Source organism: Lynx canadensis, chromosome D2 (assembly GCF_007474595.2).
Source record: "Lynx canadensis isolate LIC74 chromosome D2, mLynCan4.pri.v2, whole genome shotgun sequence".
NCBI lineage: Eukaryota > Metazoa > Chordata > Mammalia > Carnivora > Felidae > Lynx > Lynx canadensis.
The window spans coordinates 12,933,976-12,953,864 of NC_044313.2; the positions used below are offsets into that span (position 1 = coordinate 12,933,976).

Genomic DNA, 19,889 nt, shown 5'->3' on the forward strand with positions numbered 1-19,889 from the left:
TTTCCTAGTGATTTTCTATTCTTCCTCTATCTCCATGCAGAATGGCCGAATATAGTTGCATGCTCCTTGAACTTGGGCTTGGCCGTGTGACCTGTTTGGTTAATGATCCATAGGTGAAACGACAGCATGCCAGCTCTGATCCTGGGCTCATGTCTCCACTTGTCATTCGGTGCATCTACATCACTATAAGAAAAATATGCCCACATTAGGCATAAGAGGGCAAAGGAGGATGGTCAAAGGAGAGTGAAAGATACATGGAATGGGGACGCCCCAGTCAACCAACACACCTGCAGTGAGAGTTGCCAAGATGTCTACAGCAGAGCAGTTGGGCCCAGCCTAGGTCAGCTAAATCCTAGCAGGAGCACAGATGTGAATAATAATAAATCATTGAGATAGTAAGCCGCCGACATTTGGATAGTTTGTTACACAGCGAAGCTAACTGATACCAACCTCCCGCAAGCTCCGTAAGAGAGTTTTTATCAGAAAGCAAGAAAACTGTTAAATGAAGGGGCTAGAGAGAGTCCATCTACTATGTTTAGGAGCAAAGAGCAAACATAGGTAGAGACCTTCTTTATTCCTGGATTAGAAAGGAGGAGGAAGAAGGGGAGGATGAGAAAGAAGGAGGAAATAGGAGAGAGAATATGAGGCATCTGACTGAGAGAGAGAATAAAAAAAGAGATGGCCTATTGCTTAGGAAGAGGAGAACACAGCCTGGAGCATTAGCACAAGACCATTATTTTGGAAAATATGTACCTCAGGAAGCCACAAACAAAGTTTTTGGATAGCTTCTGCTTCATACTTGTAATAAAATTCAAGAAAATATGGACTATTTTCTTGAGAATAAGAAATTAAATGTAAGATAAGACAACAGTATTTAAAAAAATTTTTTTTGAATGTTTATTTTTTTTTTAAATTTTTTTTAACGTTTATTTATTTTTGGGACAGAGAGAGACAGAGCATGAACGGGGGAGGGGCAGAGAGAGAGGGAGACACAGAATCGGAAACAGGCTCCAGGCTCTGAGCCATCAGCCCAGAGCCTGACGCGGGGCTCGAACTCACGCACCGCAAGATCGTGACCTGGCTGAAGTCGGACGCTTAACCGACTGCGCCACCCAGGCGCCCCAATTGAATGTTTATTTTTGATAGAGAGAGAGAGAGAGAGAGAGAGACAGAGCATGAGCGGGGGAGGGGCAGAGAGAGAAGGAGATGCGGAATCCGAAGCGGGCTCCAGGCTCCGAGCAGTCAGCGCAGAGCCCGACGCGGGGCTCGAACCCGCGAGCCGTGAGATCGTGACCTGAGCCGAAGTCGGACGCTGAACCGACAGAGCCACCCGGGCGCCCCAAGACAACAGTATTAACAGTATGCACTCTCTTGGGTCACTTGCCAGCTGCCACGTGTGAAGGCAGTCAAACCGTCCTACGGGGAGGCCTGTGTGGGGAGGACATGAGACACCCAGCCAATGGCCAGCACTAATTTGCCAGCCATGTGAATAAGCCACCTTGGAAGTGGATCCTCCAGTCTTTGGATGGCAGCTGTTCGACAAGGTGACTTTCATGACCCACCCTAGACAGGTCCGCCATTTCCTCCACCATTTCCTCAATGGCCTGTCGGTCGCAGTCAGCCCGATTCAATGCGGAAGGAACTTTGTGAGCCGATGAATGCCAGGGGACTGGAGTCACTGGGGCCCCTCTTGGAGTGGGATACTTGCTTTTTCTAGAAAACGATGGTTGCTGACATTTGCCCTGTCGTTGCTAGGTTATAGACGCTGTTGACAGTGCTTTATGTGTATCAGCCCATTGAATCTTCCCAACAACCCCTGTACGATTATCCTGGTTTTATAAACGAGGAAACCGAGGCACTAAGAGTTTAATAAATGTCATTTGCTCCGGGTGCAGAAAACCCGGGATCAAAACTCAGGCCGTCTGGCTTCAGAAGCCACGCTCGGAAGCACTCTGTTATCTCACTCCCTGGTCGTACTAAATTCTGCCCCTAAGACTTGGTGTACCATTGTCCCGTGGGAGTGGAAATGGAAATATCAAGGATGGGAGGGAGCTGGAGAAAGGGGGGCCGCTTGTTTGCCACGGTGCTAAGAACAGCAGGTCAAGAATCTGGAAGCCCCTGCTTTGCTGGAAAGACTGTGATCTATACCATGACCCTCTCTGTACCCAGTGCCGGTGGCAGCCGGCTCCTTGTTTCTCATCACCGCACAGAAACGACCCAGGATGCCTTCTGATGCTGTGTATATACAGCGACCAAGCTACCTGGGCATCTTCACACCTCCTTGGAAAAGAATACAGGTAACATTTCCCTTTAAATAACTTTTCCAAGTCGGTCTCTTAGCCGTTACCTGTTCTCTGCCACCAGGGAGTGCAGGCCGGTGGGGAGCATCTCACGCACCTCTGTTTGATGAGTTGGGGGGGGGCAGTAAATCATAAGTGAAAATTCAGCCTGTTCAGAATGGCCCCGCTTGCACATTTGACCCCAGGAGAATGTTAACTTACACCAGAAGAAAGCGAGCGGGTATCCCACGGTCACCGGCAAAGTCCCTCACCCCCGGGGCCTCCGTCAGGTTTTGGGGTCTCAGAGGATGCTGTGCTGCCACTCTTGGTGGGGAAAACCAAGAGGGTTTGTCCCAGAGGATATCAAGTGGGACCCGAAGTGGGGGGGGGGTGCCACAGAGGGAACCGCCTGGGGAGGACAGTGAATGGGAGCACTGCTATTTTCTCTGCTCTGACTTCATAATTCTTCTTTTCCTTTTTTCTTTCTGGCTCAGGAGATGATTTAACATGTGGCTCACAGCTGACTCTTGTAGGGGCTCAGAGAAGCGACGAGAAGACAAATACCACCTGGGCACTTTTGCACCATTCCGTGTGGCTCAAGGATGGAGCCCCCCCCCCCCCGCCCCTTCATTTAGGGAAGGCCTCCCTTTCCAACAGGAAGCAGGGGGAGGGGCACCGGGATTATATGTTCAGGGATCGAGACGGTGTGTATGAGCTGGTGGGATCCGGTAAACCGTTGAGTCTGGTCACGGGGACCCCACTCTGCCTCCCAGAAGTCCTTGGCGTGTGTAGTCCAATCAAGTGGTAATAACAGGAAACACATACGGAGCCTTGAACTCTCGTAAGTGTAATATGTAGCAATCTTTTGAGGTGGGCGTGCTACCCTTCCCATTTTGCAGATAAGGAAAGTGAGGCACAGCGAGACTAAGTAACCTGCCCAGATCTATGCAGGGGTGAGTGGCAGGGCCAGGACTGTGGATACAGGCAGTCTGGCTCCAGAGCCCAGATTCATAACTACCATTCTCCACTGATTTTCCAAGCAGGGGGATCCTTGAGGCCATCGGGCCCGACCTTTCCGTCAGTCACTCATTCCTGAGCCAGTTTTAGGACCTTTGCGATATCTGTGTCCCACCTCTAATGCCACTAACGAAACTTTTTCATTCTCGTAATTCACTCCGTCTACTTGAATACGTTTGTCTGAAATGAAACCTTGATATTCGCACGAGGGGTGAAAACTCAGCATCGTTTGCCATAAAAATAGAGAGGAAATGTACAAATAGGTCCCGCGAAAGCAGTGTGACTAACTTTGAGCTGAGTTCTGCCCTCCCCCGAGTCCCAGAGCCCCCGGTGCCTGAGTTGAGGGATGAAAAGAGGAGAGGAAGAGGTGTCACCTTTACGGGACCTGCCCCCGGAGTACGCCGTGTGCCCTCAGGGTTTAGACGGAGGCCCAGGGAACTGCCGCACCCGCGACCAGCAGGACCCCTGACTCCTGAGCACAGGGCCCTCCGCGCTCATTAGGCACATTTTCACACGCGCTGCCCCCGCCAGGTTAATTCCCGAGTTAATTCGTGTAACATACCTGTTGATGGTGGCTCCGTCTCCTGCCCTCGCCCTCCAGTTCTCACGTTCCTGAAGCAATTCCTAACCTCCACCGGCCCCCGCTGTCATCGGCCACACCGGAGGTAGCCCCCGGCCGCGTGGGAACTTGGATTCAGGGCCCCTAGATCTAGGGGTTTGCTGTCACTGTGGAGGCTCATTTAACTTCTTTCCATCTGCTGGCGCCATCTCCAAGTGGAGGCTAACAGCACTTTCTCTAAGGACCTCAAAGGGCTGTTGTCAGGACGCAAGGGAGGTCAAGGATTTGGAAACGCACTGGTAGAAAACACGGCTCCGAATGTGCGAGTGTTCACGCCAACCCTCACTTATCCGGCATCCGCAAGCGATGAGAACCCTGAAGGAGGGGAGAGGCATTTGCACACAAAAGAGAGAACTCACAGCCGGCTCCTGCTGCACGATGGGCCAGGTGCTAGCGAGTATTAACGAATTCGGACGTGACACCACGTGGCCCCGACGTGAAGAGAGTCGTGGTGTAAAAGGCAGGTAACACACAGTTACGTGTGTGATGGGATTCCTCGTGGTGCAGACCCTCAGCCTTCTGGAGACCCGAGTCCCGCAGGTTGGGTGATCTGTTTCCCCCAATCACATGACTTCAGAGCTAACAGATGAGAAATGGGCAGGGCTCTTTCTGGGGCAAGGCAAACTTCCTTGATGAAGAAGAGGGGCTGACTTGGAGGGAAGGGGTAAGAGAATGAAGCAATTTGTGCTTTGAAGTCTGAGGTCACTATCTATCTATCATCTATGTATCTATCATCGTCATCTATCTATTATCTATCATCCATCTATCATCATCTATTATCTATCATCTATCATTTATCGACCCGACTTATCACTTTATCTATCATCTTTCTCCCTGTCACCTATCACCCATCTATCTTTCATTTATTACATTTTTTGTTCGACCCCCATCTCTGGAATAAAACTTCCACAAGTGCAAGGGTGTTTTTTTTTTTTTTTTCTCCCCAGACAGAGTATGTGGCCTGAGCACGCATTTAGGCACCTCGTACATGTCTGTTGGTTAACCTCCAACTCTGGGTTATCAAGGAAAGGTCAAGTTGTAGTTCATAGATTTTGAAAATAGAGCCCTTGATTTGTGCTTTTACCCTCATCCCCTGAGACCTTATAAGGTGTCGGCAGGTACATAATTTCTGGTCCTGGAGAGCAGGGCCCCACCCACTGACCTTTATATCCCGCAGCAAGCCCGGGGCGGACACCCAGAAGCCACAGCCCTTCTCCACCTGGCCTCCTCTCGTGGACTTCCCTTGAGGGACTTCCCATGGAAGAACTTCTACAGAGAAACAGGTTTTCTTTATTTCTATTTTTTTGCCATTTGCCCAATTTTCTTCATAATTTCCGTATTTCTTACTACTCTTTCAAAGTCATTTAGAGGATAGGTAACCAGGATCCCTGTGATAGGACCGACGTCAAGAGCAAGGACAAGACAGTGACTATTGCAATTTACTTGTCCACACTCCTCCACTTAAAAAAAAAAAAAAAAAAAACTATAACGGCAAAAGTTTCAAATTAGCAACCCCCAAATGCCTTGCTTAACGTGAGTACTTTTTAGGACTACCGTTGCCATAGCAACCTGAAGCCTCTCTTGATGGTCACTGTACCGGATTCTATTGAAGCTAAAAATTACCTTAGCCTCGTGTATATGCTTGGCCAGCACAGTAAAGACTGGGTTCCAGAAAATTAAAACTTTTTTTAACCGGTTTGAAATTACTTCTACTGGAGCAAAAGAAACCTCTCAAATCTAAGTGTTCTTCTTCTTCTTCTTCTTCTTCTTTTAAAGGCATAATTTGTTGGACATTAAAATAACAAAAGGGCTTTGAGAAAGGATTATGTGTTTCTGATGTTTCACCACTAGAATAGATTTACCTTATATCTGACTGATGTAATCTTGCGTTCTGAGGTAATGTTTTAGCTCTTTTTCTTCCCATCAATAAAGATCTCAACGATAGCACTTCGTTCTTTCTCTAGAACATTCCTTCAGATTTTTTTGCTCTCCATCTTGTAAACCATTTCAACCAGGATGGCGTACAAATTGGATGCAGGACTTCTGTCGGGGCAGGGAACTCATTACCAAGGGTTTTTATTGCTACAAGCTTAAAATGGAAAATGTTTCAAGTCTGGAGAGTTCCAGTGGAGATGTCCCGCATCAGCTGCTTTCCCTAGCTACGAGGAGAAGAGGAGAAGAAATTCAGTTCAGAGTTCTCTTCTTAACCCAGAAGGCGCCTGGCCCTGGGATCTCACTGAGCTCGGGGCCTGCAGAAGAATAGCCACTGGGGTAATTCTGATTTCAGAAAGAAAGCGCCTGTTTACAGCCCTGGCCTCCCTGGTAATCACGTGAGCCTCCTTTCCCCCCTTGCAACCTCGGCCGACTGGCCTACGACTCTCCAGGGCAAAATCTCTTTAAAAATTCACAGATATATCCCTCTCCATGCAAATCGACTGCAGAAACTACCCGGGCTTTGAATATCTTTTGAAACGGAAACAACTGTATGTAAATAAAGGGCTGTTATTTACCAACAAGAGGACAAAAGCCCCGGGCACCCCCTTCAGCTCAGGGCCCCCGCAGGACTTCTCTCCCCAGCAACTTCATACTTATTAGCTTGATTGCCAGCTTCGGTTTATTATTCACAAACTCACCCTGAGCCCTGCCTTTGAATGCGTAGAAAAAATGGTGTTTATGTTCCAGAATTTTTGCTTTATTCTCATGACTGAAGTAAACGATGAAGTATTTTCTGCCTCAGCAGAGCCAGCAGGGAAGAAACACACGTTGTAATTATCTTAAATAAGCAGGCAGGGGACTTGGCTTCTGGAGCCTTGCGGTAGGGGCCCCGGGAAAAAGTGGGGGACAGTGGGGTGTCCTGCCATCTACACTCAGCCTTCCTCGCATCTGCTCGCTTGGGACTAAAGAAAGGAACCGTCCCCCTTGCAAAGACGGCTTGTGTGTAATTTAGTGACAGAAATGTGCTCTCCGGCCAATAAAACACATACTGGGGTGTTTTTTTTGAAAGATGAAAATTGACGAACATGTTTAAACGTTTTAAAGGAAAATCATCGTATTCGGGCAACAGAAAATGACAGGAGCAAACCTTAACTTTACTCAAAAAAAAAAAAAATTCCATTAAAAAGTCATCACTTACAATAGCTTCTTAGGAATCTGAAACCAATACCTTCAGATCAAGATTCTGATCAGGACAAACCAATCGGGCGATTATCGGAGTACGGATAGCATTCGACGCTGGGCCTCAACAATAATCTCAAACTCTGGTGTGTATCTGATTTGGGATCCAGTTCCAAATGCAGTCAGCTTCTCCCATAATCAGTAAAATCAGCTATGTCTCCCTATGATTTTACTCTCGAAAGCATTTGTTACTGGGGGTTACTAGGCTTCAAAGAAATATTTTTGTTAAGCAATCTTCTCTATTGTCCTTTCTCCTTTCGGAGGCTGGGAGGGACGCTGGGAGGGACGCTGATGACTGTAGGCTTGAGTGGTGATCCCCGCGGGCCCTGCGCACCCCCTCCCCTCCCGGTTTCTCCCTCTTGAGAGGGGTGGCAGATTTATTTCTCCTCGTTTCTCCTCTACCCAGTGTGTTCCGTGTTCCTTCTACTACTAATTAATGTGAGAATAGAGAATCAAAGAGGGTATCCCTCCGAAGAGTTGTTTTTGAAGAGTGACAAATTAATCCCCTCGGATATGCCTGGAGGCAGGCAAGATATCTTCTGTTTTGTTTTGCAAAATTCTGCAATTAGACGTGCAAAAGTTCCATTTTTAGTAAAGATTTTGTTGACAAATTTCATCCACTTCAGAACACGCACACACACACACACACACACACCCCTCAGCTTGTTCCCGGGAAACTATTCCTCAGGGAAGATATTTTTGGACAATTGGAAAAAACTCCTGTGCCAAGGTCTGCCTTTTGCCTACACCTGGCACCTGGCAGAAGGTTCTGGGCTCTGAAATGGGGAGTGGGCTCAGAACTCCTCAGGGTGGACCCTGCTTTAAGCACAGAACTTGGACATCCCTGCCCTCATTTGTGCCCTAAAATAACCCCGGGAGGTATCATTATTACCGCCATTTTACAGATGAAGAAACTAAGGCTCAGAGCAGTTAAGTGACTTGCTCAGGTCACACAGAGAGTCAGTGTTGGAGTCCAGCTGCAAAAGCTCAGATGGCTTTAATCTAAGTCCCAACCTCTTCCTTCCAGGTTCTCCCGACTTCCTGCAGGCTTCATGGAAATGAGAATGTTAGCGGGACCCGTGTAGAACTCCCAGCTTCACTGCAACCCCAGTGAAATGAAATCTGTGTCTCTCTTGCAACTCGGAGATCCACCTATGAGCTGGCAGATAATTACAGGTCATGATCTAAAGTTTCGTGTTTCATTTTCGCCTGATGCCCGCAGAATTAGGACATTAGTTTCTCATAAATCAGTGCCCTTCAATCAATTACGCTTAGTCACCAAGAACCCGTGAGCTGAGCCATCATCAGATGGGCTGGCTCCTACCCGCTCGAGGCTTTTGTCTTCCACTTAGAGCAGGTGATTTATTTATTGAAACATCGCTGAAACGGGAACGTCTTTCTCCCTTTCTTTCAGCTGTCCTTGGAGCCGATCCAGCCTTCCTCCGCTCCCAGTTCAGGAATCGGTGATCATGGAACAGAATTAGTTTTTGTCTCGTTCGGTGTTTCGGGGCTCCAGTCTTTAAATCCCGGGGCCCGGCTGAATAAAATAACACCAAGATGTTGTTGTTGTTGTTTTATCCCCAAGGTGGAAGGAGAACTGACGTTTCTCGAACCCCCTGCTTCACACCCGCACACTGGGTGCTAAGTGACGGCATCCGATCTTCCCTGCCGCGCTGTCTGGGGAGAATCCTTATTCTTGTTTCATTGTCCCGGGCCCCCAGGAGGTGGAGAACCTCATCGTTGAGAAAGTGCGTCCAGGACCGCTTTGCCCTCCCAGCCCTCCTTGCCCTGACAGCAAATCAAGAAATTCACCCGTGCGGCGCTTGAACAGAATGGCCTTCTAGAAGCTTGGCTCTTCCAGCTGTGGACGATCGGCCCCGCGAACAGTCGCCAGTTCCTTCCTCTCAAGGCCCATGCCGAAGGTGGGGTGTTAGGAAGGGAAATGATTTACCCCAGGTCTCCCTACATTTATTTACTTAGCAGTGGGGCCTGGTTTCAGAGTCCTGTTCTTCCTAATTCCACGCTCCTGCCACTTAATACCACCTTCCGGTCAATATCATCTACACCAGTTACAGTTGGGAGGTTGAAGAAGAGCGAGACGATGTCTGAAGACGAACTCTGTCTCCGCAGCATCCAGGAGCAGCGTACGAAAGGGGAGACGTTTGCCGATGTTCACCTGCTGCGAAACAGCATCAGTTTCTTTACGCGGCCGGCCTGGCAAACGTCAGCTGAGTCCCCGCTTGTCCCTGGGGCTCCCGTCACTGTTGGGTGTTGTGTGTGTCTTCAAGTCGCGTAGTTAGGCTCTAGTCTTCAGGTTTGTACTGTGTGTGTTTGTGCAGCGTGTGAGAGGAGGCTGATGGGATGTGTAGCCAAAGAGAGACCACTTTTCCAGGACCGAGGTACAGGAGCCCTGCCAGGCCTGGACCTCTGGCAAAAGGATCAGAGCGTTTCAGTCGTCCCACGGCCACTCCGCCATGCCTGGTTCAGGAAGAGGGCAGCCAAGTGCAAGGCTCTGGGCTGGGGTGGAGCCTGGAAGTCCCAGGGACTGTTCCCCGGGGGCGCTTGTGGCCCAGTTGGGCTCTCGGAGGCCTGTTGCTGCCAGCCAGGATGGCCTTTGCAAGACAGAGAGAGGAGCCAAGTTTCTGTTCGAGGCTTCCCTCTGTGGGCTTCCTCAGGGCTCCCTGGGGTCCCCATAACTGGCTGCCTGGCCGTACTTGGGCTCTTTGTGACCTGGCCCTCTTGGGCTGTGCAAATACCAACCACGATGATTGAAAGAAAGAGCTCTGGAATATGACAAACCCAGGTTTGATTCCTAGTCCCTTAAGTGCTGTGTGACCTCGGACAAGTTACTTAACCTTTCTGCGTCTTAGCTTTCTCACCTGTAAAATGCTGCTGATCTGGTAAGGACTGTGTGAGATCATGTATGGAAAGTGCTCAGTGCCTGGCACGTAATAGGTGCTCAATAAATGGTAGATCATTATTTTTATCAACTGGGCATGCTGAATACGTAGCTTACAGAATATTAGGTTTACTGTTGCATAAAGAGCACAGACACTTGCTACAACAGGGATGAACTTTGAAAACGTTACGTTAAGTGAAGGATGCCAGACACAAAAGGCCACACCTTGTATGATTCTATTAATATAAATAAAACGTCCAGAATCTCCAGACGCAGAAAGTAGATTCGAGGTTTCCAGAGGGTAGGGGGAGAGGTGAATGGGGAGGGACTGCTTAACGGAAAGGGGGGTTTCCTTTTGGGGGGATGAAAGTGTTCTGGAACTAGACAATGGCGGTGGTTGTGTTACGTTTTGAATGTACTAAATGCCACTCAAGTCTATACTTTATTTTTGAGAGAGAGACAGAGAGACAGAGAGACAGAGAGAGACAGAGAGAGAGAGAGAGAGAGAGAGAGTGCGAGCAGGGGAGGGGCAGAGAGAGAGAGAGGGAGATACAGAATCCCAAGCAGGCTCCAGGCTTTGAGCTGTCAGCACAGAGCCCGACGCGGGGCTTGAACCCACGAACTGCGAGATCACGACCTGAGCCAGAGTCAGGTGCTTCACTGACTGAGCCACCCAAGCGCCCCCAGTTCTATACTTTAAAATGGTTAAAATGGGTGGCTCTGTCGGGGAAGCGTCTGACTTGGGCTCAGGTCGTGATCTCACACTTCGCGGGTTCGAGCCCCGCGTCGGGCTCCCTGCTATCAGTGCAGAGCCCGCTTCAAATCTTCTGCCTGCCTCTCCCTTGCTCGCTCGCTCTCAAAAATAAAGATATTAAAAACAAAATAGTGGTGACATTTTCTGAGTTCACAGAGGGAACCGGTGTCAGAAGCCGGACTCCTGTCCTTGTTTTCTGGTTCCTGGCTCTGGGCTTTGTACATTACACGCAGTTGTTGACCGTACATTTTATGTTACACGCATTACTTTAGGTTTATGTTACTCATTCATAAATGGTACTGGGTGAATGTTTAATCCTGGCTGACTCACAGGCAAGGACAGATTGCATCTTTGTGGAGAGTTTGCACTTGGACCCGTGGCTTGCTTGATTTAACTGAAAATTACTGCCTTTACCAGGGGCCATTAACACATCGGAATGGGTGTTTGTCGAGCCTGGAAAAGTGATACGTGATGCGTGATGCTTGCGTTATTCTTTGGTCCCCAAAGACTGTTGGTGTGTGTGTTTAAACACCTCTCAAGTGCTAAGAGCCCCTAATGAGTTAAATTAACACACCATTAGGGTTAAGAATAGTGGTGTATGTGGGTACAGTGTTCCAATTATGGAGCTGGACTGGAGGTTGAGGCACGTATATACAACCACTACAAACCCCTCCGAGTCTGACGCTGTTTGACCCTTGACAAAGTGTTTCCTTTTTGTTAGTCAACCACATATCACTCCTTCGACCCGGGGAGCTAAAATTGCCATTTTACAGATGAGGACCTGGAGGATGGAGAGAAGTGTCGAGGGGTGCCAACTCAGAGCTCGCGAGGAGCGTTTGGATGTGGGTTTCGGCACCACACCAGAGAGCTTTGCTGGTGAACTCACACACTTGGGTTGGGTTGGGGCCATACACAGCCCTTGTCACATTATTACCAACTGCCCAGAGCCCACCTCAGTACTGGCATGCAGGTGACCTCCCATGATTCCCCTTAAAGGTCTGACTTCCCTGCAGAGGCGAATCTCTTCTTTCTGTATTTGTGAGGCTGCGTTGTCTCAACTGTCTTATGAGTCCGTACTGTTACTTTCTTGTCTTGCAAAACATACCGGGTGGGGGGGGGGGCGGGGGTTTCCACCGCATTTAGCAAAATAAACCATCTGGCCCTGGTGGAGGTTTTCTAACCAAAGCCTAGCTCCCCGGGTTCAACGTCAACATCGCCTCTCTGCTATTTTGAGCAGTACGGTATTAGTGGGGGCTGCTGGGTGCTAGGGGAATTTGGCTTCTTCTTAATATGTAATAATTGTCATTATCTTTCAATTACTTAACAAACAGTGAAGCATGGGGCCATGGTATCTCAAAAGAGTCTCCTGGGAGTAGGACTGGAGATTTCCAAACGTTACCCAGAATTAGCTGGGAGAGGGCAGCCCTCTTAGGACATTCCCAGGGGAAAATGCATATATTATGTACTAATCACTCGGGTGGAGTCATGCTTATTTGCCCTTTCACCTTAAGCTCCGACTTCCTGCTAAGAGAGATATAGTTAACCCAGAAAAGGATTTGGTCAGGTCCCTTTTGCTGTTCTCCACCTAGCAGATCTACCAAATAGTTTGGCAAAGATGAAAAACAAAAAAAAAAAGTGAGAAGAAAAACAAAATCAATAAAGGAAGTAGAGAGGCACCTGGCTGGCTCAGTTGGTAGAACGAGTGACTCTTGATCTCGGGGTTGTGAGTTCAAGTCCCACGTTGGATGTAGAGATTACTTAAAAATAAAATCTTTAAAAAGCAAATAAGTATCGGGGGGAGAGAAGTTAAATCATTTGGTGTTGTGCAAACCCAAACAAACGAAGAAAACTGGATTGGATCCCCTTGGACTCATGGTAGCTACATTCTGTTTTGGGTTTGTCAATAAGCAGGTGTTGTTAGAATATTATGAAGAAGATGCTTGGGGCAAATTAAGCAGAGCTTATTTTTGTTGAGAAATACATTCTTTCCCGGTGCAATTGTTAATGTCTTAAACAAGCACTGCTTCCTATGAGAAAGTGGGACCAAAAAAAAAAAAAAAAAGACCTTTTAGTTTTATATACAAGATTTGATTTAGATTTAATGTAGGATTGCAACGTTGAAAGGAGCTTTGGTTTTTCCGGTGGCATAAGAGCTAAAATTAAATTTGGGTTTAACTAAAAATCCTCAATGCATAATGAGGATTAAATGGTAGGGATCTGTCTGCCCATGCAACTTTTGATTTCATTTTGATTGGCGTTTTGAACACTCAGGACACAGTTAATTTTCAGGAGCAGAGACCTCAGGTACTCAGCTTACTAGCTTTGCGTGGGTCTTTATGCCAAGTGAATAACCGTGCACTTCTCGTAGAATCAAGGACTAAAGAAGTAAAGGGGAGAGGAGATTACCCTTTCAGAACCCCGATTCCCACTAAACCAAAGGCAAACCCTTTGTAACTATTGATCAGAAAATAAATCCTCTTTATTATTCTACAGGGAAACCTCTTCTCCCTCTGCTTTTCTTCAACTCTTCCTGCAGATACGTGGTTTATACAGACGTGGCATTGCTTCTCACAGACCTGTCAGTGTGGAACTCTCTGACCCTCATTGCTCAATGTTTTCCCCCTCCTCAAAACAGGAAGTGAAAATATCCCAGCTGACAAGTTAAACATTTCTGTGGAAAAAAAAAAAAGTTCCAAACCCTTTATCCCTTTCAGTTCACCCAGGAAGAAAGAGTGAGTTATGGCAAGATCGGTCAACTCATTGACCGATAGCTCACGTGCAGTATCTTAGAACACTGTTGTCAATTCTATTCAAGAGGCAATGATGTCAGGTACTTCAGGTTTTTTCAATGAGACACTAGAGATCATGACTCTGGATGGGTTCTGAACGCTTTTTGAGGGAACATAATTTTCCTTATTCACTCAACTTTGCTCAACTCACAAGTCTTTGCCCGTGTTTACTGGTGGTGGGGGGAGGGAGTGATGATGGGCGCATATGTTTATGTTATTTTAGTCGAAAATCCATGTGCCATTGGTAATGAATTGAAGGTTAAGTGACAATTTTTCTTTACAGCCACTCTTGTCGAATAGTCTGTGAACTGAAAACTGGATTAACCTTTAATTACCCTCGACGATCTCTCAACCCCAGGACAACATTACCACTCCTACCAGTAGTATTTGCATATACAATTTAATGAAGGAAACATCTGTTTGCATATTCGCTATCATTAATACTATGCAGATGAACAGATATTCACAATGTGATAGGCATTCGTGCTAACGTCTCATTTTCTTTCTTCATTTCTAGTCTTTCTTCCTCCACCCACGGCTGCAGCTGGATTTGGATTAATTAGAATTAAGGGCTGTCTAGAGCCAACAGCCTTGTGTAGGTAGGTGCACAAATGTCATGTGATCGGAATGCCTGCAAAGCCACATTTTATTCAACTGGGGGAAAACACTGCTGCGTCCCACAAAATGTATACTGTATAGGCCTGTGTGTGTGTGTGTGTGTGTGTATGTACTTGAAACAAAACTATGTTTTTCCCTCTTTAATTGAAGTTAAAAAAAATGCTTTGTATGTCTATTTTTGGAAATACTTGCTTTCATACACAGCTTTCCTCTCTGATGGCTATATCGAATGCTTCCTATATGAAGTTTCACGATTTTACCGCTGACAAAGCCCTTGGAGGCCAAGCCAATCAAACCTTTATTTTCTAGCCAGGCTACAGAGATTTGTCTGCAGTCCCCTTAGTGGCTAGGGAGAGAGAGCTGAGTCTGGGGGGCCCGATCCTCCAGACTTCAAGCCTAGTGCTTTTATGACTAAATTGTGTTGCCTTTCTGTACGAATGAAGTTTCGAGACACAACAGGCAGTGATTCCTATGTGGTTACCACTTGAAGCCGCTTTAAAGGTATCCAGATAGGTATTACATATATAAAATGCATGGTATAAACACAAGCTTTATCAACAAACATTATATTTTGTACACATATCTTGTGATTCTTGCCGATGCAAGGCTTCGATTTTTGCACTGGTCCTAAGATAATGAAAGATTCCTTAAAGATTTTCAGGGCTTTAATTTCACGGTACGTTTTTCAATATGTTTTTCAATCTGAAAAAAACCCGTGCTGCTCCTTTATGCTTTTTAAAGTAAAAAACTCTCAGTTCTAACTTAATTTCACCGCCTTCTGATCATAAGCCTTGAGCCAGGCGCTGCTACCTTTAGAACTTCTAGCTTCTCAGCATATGCCGTGGAAATGATTTTACAGAGCTCTTCTCCATGACTGTCTTGTCTCATAGGAATGGAGACAATTCTTGGCTTTCATTAGTGAATCTATCCTCATTAATTCAAACTAAATGATGGTGGTGGCGAGGGGGCAGCCAGATTAACTAGTAAGTACTTTGAACCATAGAAATTTTTTATGGGAATGTCCTATTCTTACGTCGATGGATGTTCTGCAATTAACGCGGGGCTGTGTCTCTAAAGGTCTTTAGTGCATTTGATTAAATCAATTGGTTTGTGATTTCATATCCATTATTTGCAGGCAAAGGTGTATTATGAAACTATAGGAAGTGATTTGTTCTCTCAGCATTTCACGTTCCCCTGAAACCTTACCTCCTTATTTACACACTATTCAGCTACACTATCTATAAACATAGAACACACTATTCAGCTACACTATCTATAAAAAAAAAAAAAGGTAGAGCTAGTTCAGAGAGCATCTGGGTTATCATTTCCAAATAAATAAGATTTTTTTTTTTAAACCATATTCTCCAAGTAGAAATGGACACGATGACGGACATAATGTGACTATTTGATTTAAAAAGGCATTTTGGGGCACCTGGGTGGCGCCGTCGGTTATAAGCATCCGACCCTTGATCTCAGCTCACGTCATGATCTCTCGGTTCGTGGGACGGAGCCCCACATGGAGCTTTGCGCTGACGGAGACTGCTTGGAATTCTGGCTCTCCTTCTGTCCGCCCCTCCCCCGTTTGCGTGCGCGATCTCTCAGAATAAACATGAAAAAAGCAAAGGCATTTTGAACACCCGATGTGAAGAGAGCACTGATGGGAGATGAGGTTTCTATTGAAGTACAGTCATTCTGTACGGTCATTCTAGAAGCTCCAACTCCTGTTGTCTGGCCCAGTACCATTTAAACACCAGGTGATTACACCAATAGACATTTGTTGGGTGGATGGATGGATGGATGGATGTGGCAGCATGAGACATCCTGACTCTGTTAGCCATTTCTAGAGTCTGAAGGAGCACACGATTTCCAATGACCTGAGTACCAATACGAGTTCCAGGGCAAAGTTTTGCAAAGAGCCTTGTCACTATGATTCAAGGCTCCTAGCAGTAACTGTTTGATCACGCTTCTCGTGGGCATCCAATGTGGGTTCCTAACCACTCTAGAACCGCTTGGGTCACAGTGACAATTAAGGTGTGTGTACTGGGGGGATTTGTAAAGAACCTATGCAAAACTGCATTTAACAGATCATTCAAATTCAGAAATTAGTTCCCAGCTCGATGGGGGCCTATATATTTTTTAATTGATGCTGAAACTTGTTTCTGTTGTGATTTTATGCTAGATTTGACCCATGGGTGCCCTCGTGTGTTTCTGGTCGTGTTCTAGACCCTAGGGTCTATGATACATGCTCTCAGGTGTGCTGATTTATGGGTCAGGAAGGCATTAGGAGGCGCAGGGCTCCGTTTCCCTCGTGGGATGCTAAGAGCACATCTGTCCATCCAGCGGTTATACAGGCTTCTCCTGTAACTGCACTTCACCTGCTTCTGACCTGGTTAGGTCAGAACTCCTGGCAAGCGATCAAGCTTCTGGTTGCATTAGGAAAGTGGACGCACGTACACCTTACTGAGATGGACAGGAGGTTCTCTGGGGCAGGCCTTGGGTTTCCCTGGGCCCATCAACACTGGGCCGACACCGTCAACATTACATGGAGATGAGGAAAGAAAATGCTAGAGTAACATGTTTCGATCAAAAAGACAAGAAACAGAATAAGCATGACTAGTACTTATTATAATAGATTGAAATCAGTACATGTGTATAATCATAAATATACATACACCAGGGATGATCAAATCTCTTCTTAGGGGTGGGGATACCTGACGGGGAAAGTCTGGAGACCTGTTGTCTATGAGAAGATGCACCATATTTCCCAGGACAGTTGAATTAGGGGGGGGGGAGGCCTTGCCCACCTCGTTGTCAGTCTTGTCTCCTACTCCTTTCCTCCATTTCCCCACCCAACTTTGAGGTCCCTGAATATGCTGTGCCGTGTGTCCCTCAGGGCCTCCTATCTTTTCAGTTTGGGGTTCTCTTTCCTTCCGCTTAGGTCATCTTTATTTTACTTTTTTGTAAGCAGTCTCCCGTATTTGTTAGGCAGCTTGGATCTTTCCTTCGGTGGGTGCTACCCACACCCTTCTCATGTCTCTGTTACAGCCCCTCAAGTGTATATTGCCCTTATTGTCTTCTGAGCTCCGGGAGGGCACAGATTGTTTCTCATGCATTTGTATATGAATGCTTGCTGAACGAATGAAGGAAAGAAGGAGGACGGCGGGGAAAAATCTTCCCGGACAACTAGCTGCACCCTGTGACTCGTTTAGGTCACCGGGAGGGGTCGCTGTTGGCGCTTCCTGTAATGGAAAGAGCCCAGCTGTTGGGACTTTCCTGACACGTTTTCTCCCAATCGTGCAATCTAACTTCAGAACCTCCTCCCCCTCCCCCTTCTCTCACCCACTCATAGGGGAAGGGGAGAGAGCTGGAGCCAGAAGACAAGCCAGAGCCTCTGACTGTGACAAGATGTTTTTGTGCCTGGGATACGCCGGAAGATAAAGACTGGGAGCCTCTGGCATAGTCTGTCCTTGCTGGATGGATTCGCGAATGCTCCGGGAGAAGTTGTCGTCGCTGCCTTGCTTCTTCTTCCAGACCAGAGAGGCTGTTCTGGAACAGGCGGTGGAACATGCAAGAGGCTATTGAAAACGTCAATGACTGGGAAACAGCAACCAACACCCACGAGCAGATTTTGTGAGGCGTAAAATCACATCGCTGCTTCTGAACGCGGCCTGGCCAGGGACTCACTTGGCTTCCCTTGGAAAACTGGATAGAAAAACTGCACCGAACGAGGCTAGAGCTTTGTATTAACCATAACGTCAGAGAACGCATTGCCATTTGCCTTGACAACTTGAGTTTTTATTTATTTATTTTTTTTAATATATGAAATTTATTGTCAAATTGGTTTCCATACAACACCCAGTGCTCATCCCAAAAGGTGCCCTCTTCGATGCCCACCACCTACCCTTCCCTCCCTCCCCCCCCCAATCAACCCTCAGTTTGTTCTCAGTTTTTAACAACTCGACTTTTTAAAAGACAAGTAATTACGTAGGAGTTGGTGAAAATAAAAAAAGGGGGGGGTATAGACTGTCTCAGTCTCATCCTTTAAAATGGCTATTTTTTTTTTTTACTTTAAGTCAAGGATTTTTTTTTTATACCTTGGTAATAAATTAACATTTCAAAAGTACTTTTACCTGCTGAGATGGTTCATTCCGCTAATATGGGTAGCTCTGTGGACTCGAATAATTAGTGTAAATTGCCTTTGAATAACACAGAGCTGGGAACAACTCTAACTTGCTAAGGCTTAATGCCCCTTCCCTACAGGATGAAGAGTCCTTAATGGGGCCTGGAAAAACAACTAATACCTACAAATCAAAGGAGAAAAGCCGTTTTTGATGCATTTGTCTGAGAGCGTGAGTTTTAAACTAAATTGTTAACACTTCCTCCCTGCTGAGGGTCATGGATTAGCTAGGCTGGGAGATTCTTTGAGAATCTTTCACACTGACCAGGGGAGGTAGGGGGGTTCCAAATACAAGTGTTTTCTTAACCCTAATCCCTACCTCCCTGACCAGGACGGCTCTGCATTTCCCTCTAATTAGGTGAAGAATTAGGAGGTGGGATAAATGTGTTCAGGGTTGAGGATGAAGTGATTAGTTCACTCCAGACCATGATAGCGATTTCTAGGCGCTGCTTAGTTCCTTTCAAGATAACAACTTTTCTCTTTTTCACAAAAACGTATTCAAGCAAACCTCCAACATGTATGGATGAGCAGTGATAATTATCTCTGGGCAAGCAGATTGACAAACTATTTTTACTCTCCTCCGTATTTATTTAATTTTCATAACGTTTTATCCCGTCGAGGAATGTCTAGAAGTAGCTTTTAATCGGACCAAGTATTATAATTATTTATGCAATCTGAACAAGATCTAATAACCTAACCCCCCCCAAAATGTATTCACATTTAAATGATCCTTTCAGTAAAAGGCGGGGAGAGGGACATGTTGCTTTAGGACCTGTCTGCAGTAAAACCATTTGGACGCTGTTTCTGCATATGAATAGATACTACCTTGTATGCCTTTTTTTTTTTCCTCCCCGAAGATCTTGTAGATATTCTTTACTGTAGTGTAATTCTAAACTTCGGGCTGATTAAAGCAGTTACTGAATAACTCTGAACTCTGGGGGTGTTAGCAAGCTTCATCCATGATGAATATCGCAGGGCTACCTAGACCTCTAAATCAGTTTCTACATACGAAAAACCCGGTCAGGGACCGAAAAGAACACATCATCTTTTACACGCAGGCCGTCAGTTCCAGACTCGCACCCACCAAGTTTCCCCTCTGCTTTTGCCCTTTTCAGCTCTCGCTTGGAGACTGAACATCTTGCCCTTTTGTCTTACCTGGTCTGAATCTTGTGGGCCATAAACAGAACCTCAGGGTAAAGAAAAGCGATAGCAACAAATGACAAAACATAGTGTTTCTACCTCCTTTCCGACGGCGTTGGAAGGCCCGAGGCATGATTCCCCTTGGTTCCGTTTGGAGGCTGGTGAAAGGCAACGATCTAATGGTGACCTTTGGGAACAACTTCTCCCTATTTTGTCCCCTTTGGACGTTCATCTCTGAGGATTAGAAATGAGCCAGAGCAAGATAGAAGGGAAAAGTGAAACTGTATAGATGCCTGCGTCCCCCACCTCCGGGTTGAATTCCGAGTTAGGCCTCAGGAAGGCCCGTCAGATTATTATTATCACTATTATTTCAAACCAAGCTTCTTTTAAACTGCATATGTTTTCCTTTCCAATAGTACAAGT

At 46.4% G+C, this 19,889-nt stretch overlaps 1 long non-coding RNA gene across 2 annotated transcripts; it reads left to right on the plus strand.

The window, feature by feature from the left end:
- The first annotated feature begins 1,278 nt into the window (after positions 1 to 1,278).
- On the plus strand, positions 1,279 to 18,002 carry LOC115527376. 2 transcript variants are annotated; one of them, XR_003972900.1, is made up of 6 exons: positions 1,279 to 2,297; positions 2,774 to 7,175; positions 8,117 to 8,265; positions 8,504 to 9,011; positions 14,049 to 14,130; positions 17,499 to 18,002. It is a non-coding gene; the product is annotated as an uncharacterized LOC115527376 (long non-coding RNA). The 2 variants fall into 2 exon arrangements; XR_003972898.1 differs by having other exon boundaries at positions 8,117 to 9,011.
- The last annotated feature ends 1,887 nt before the right edge of the window (positions 18,003 to 19,889 follow it).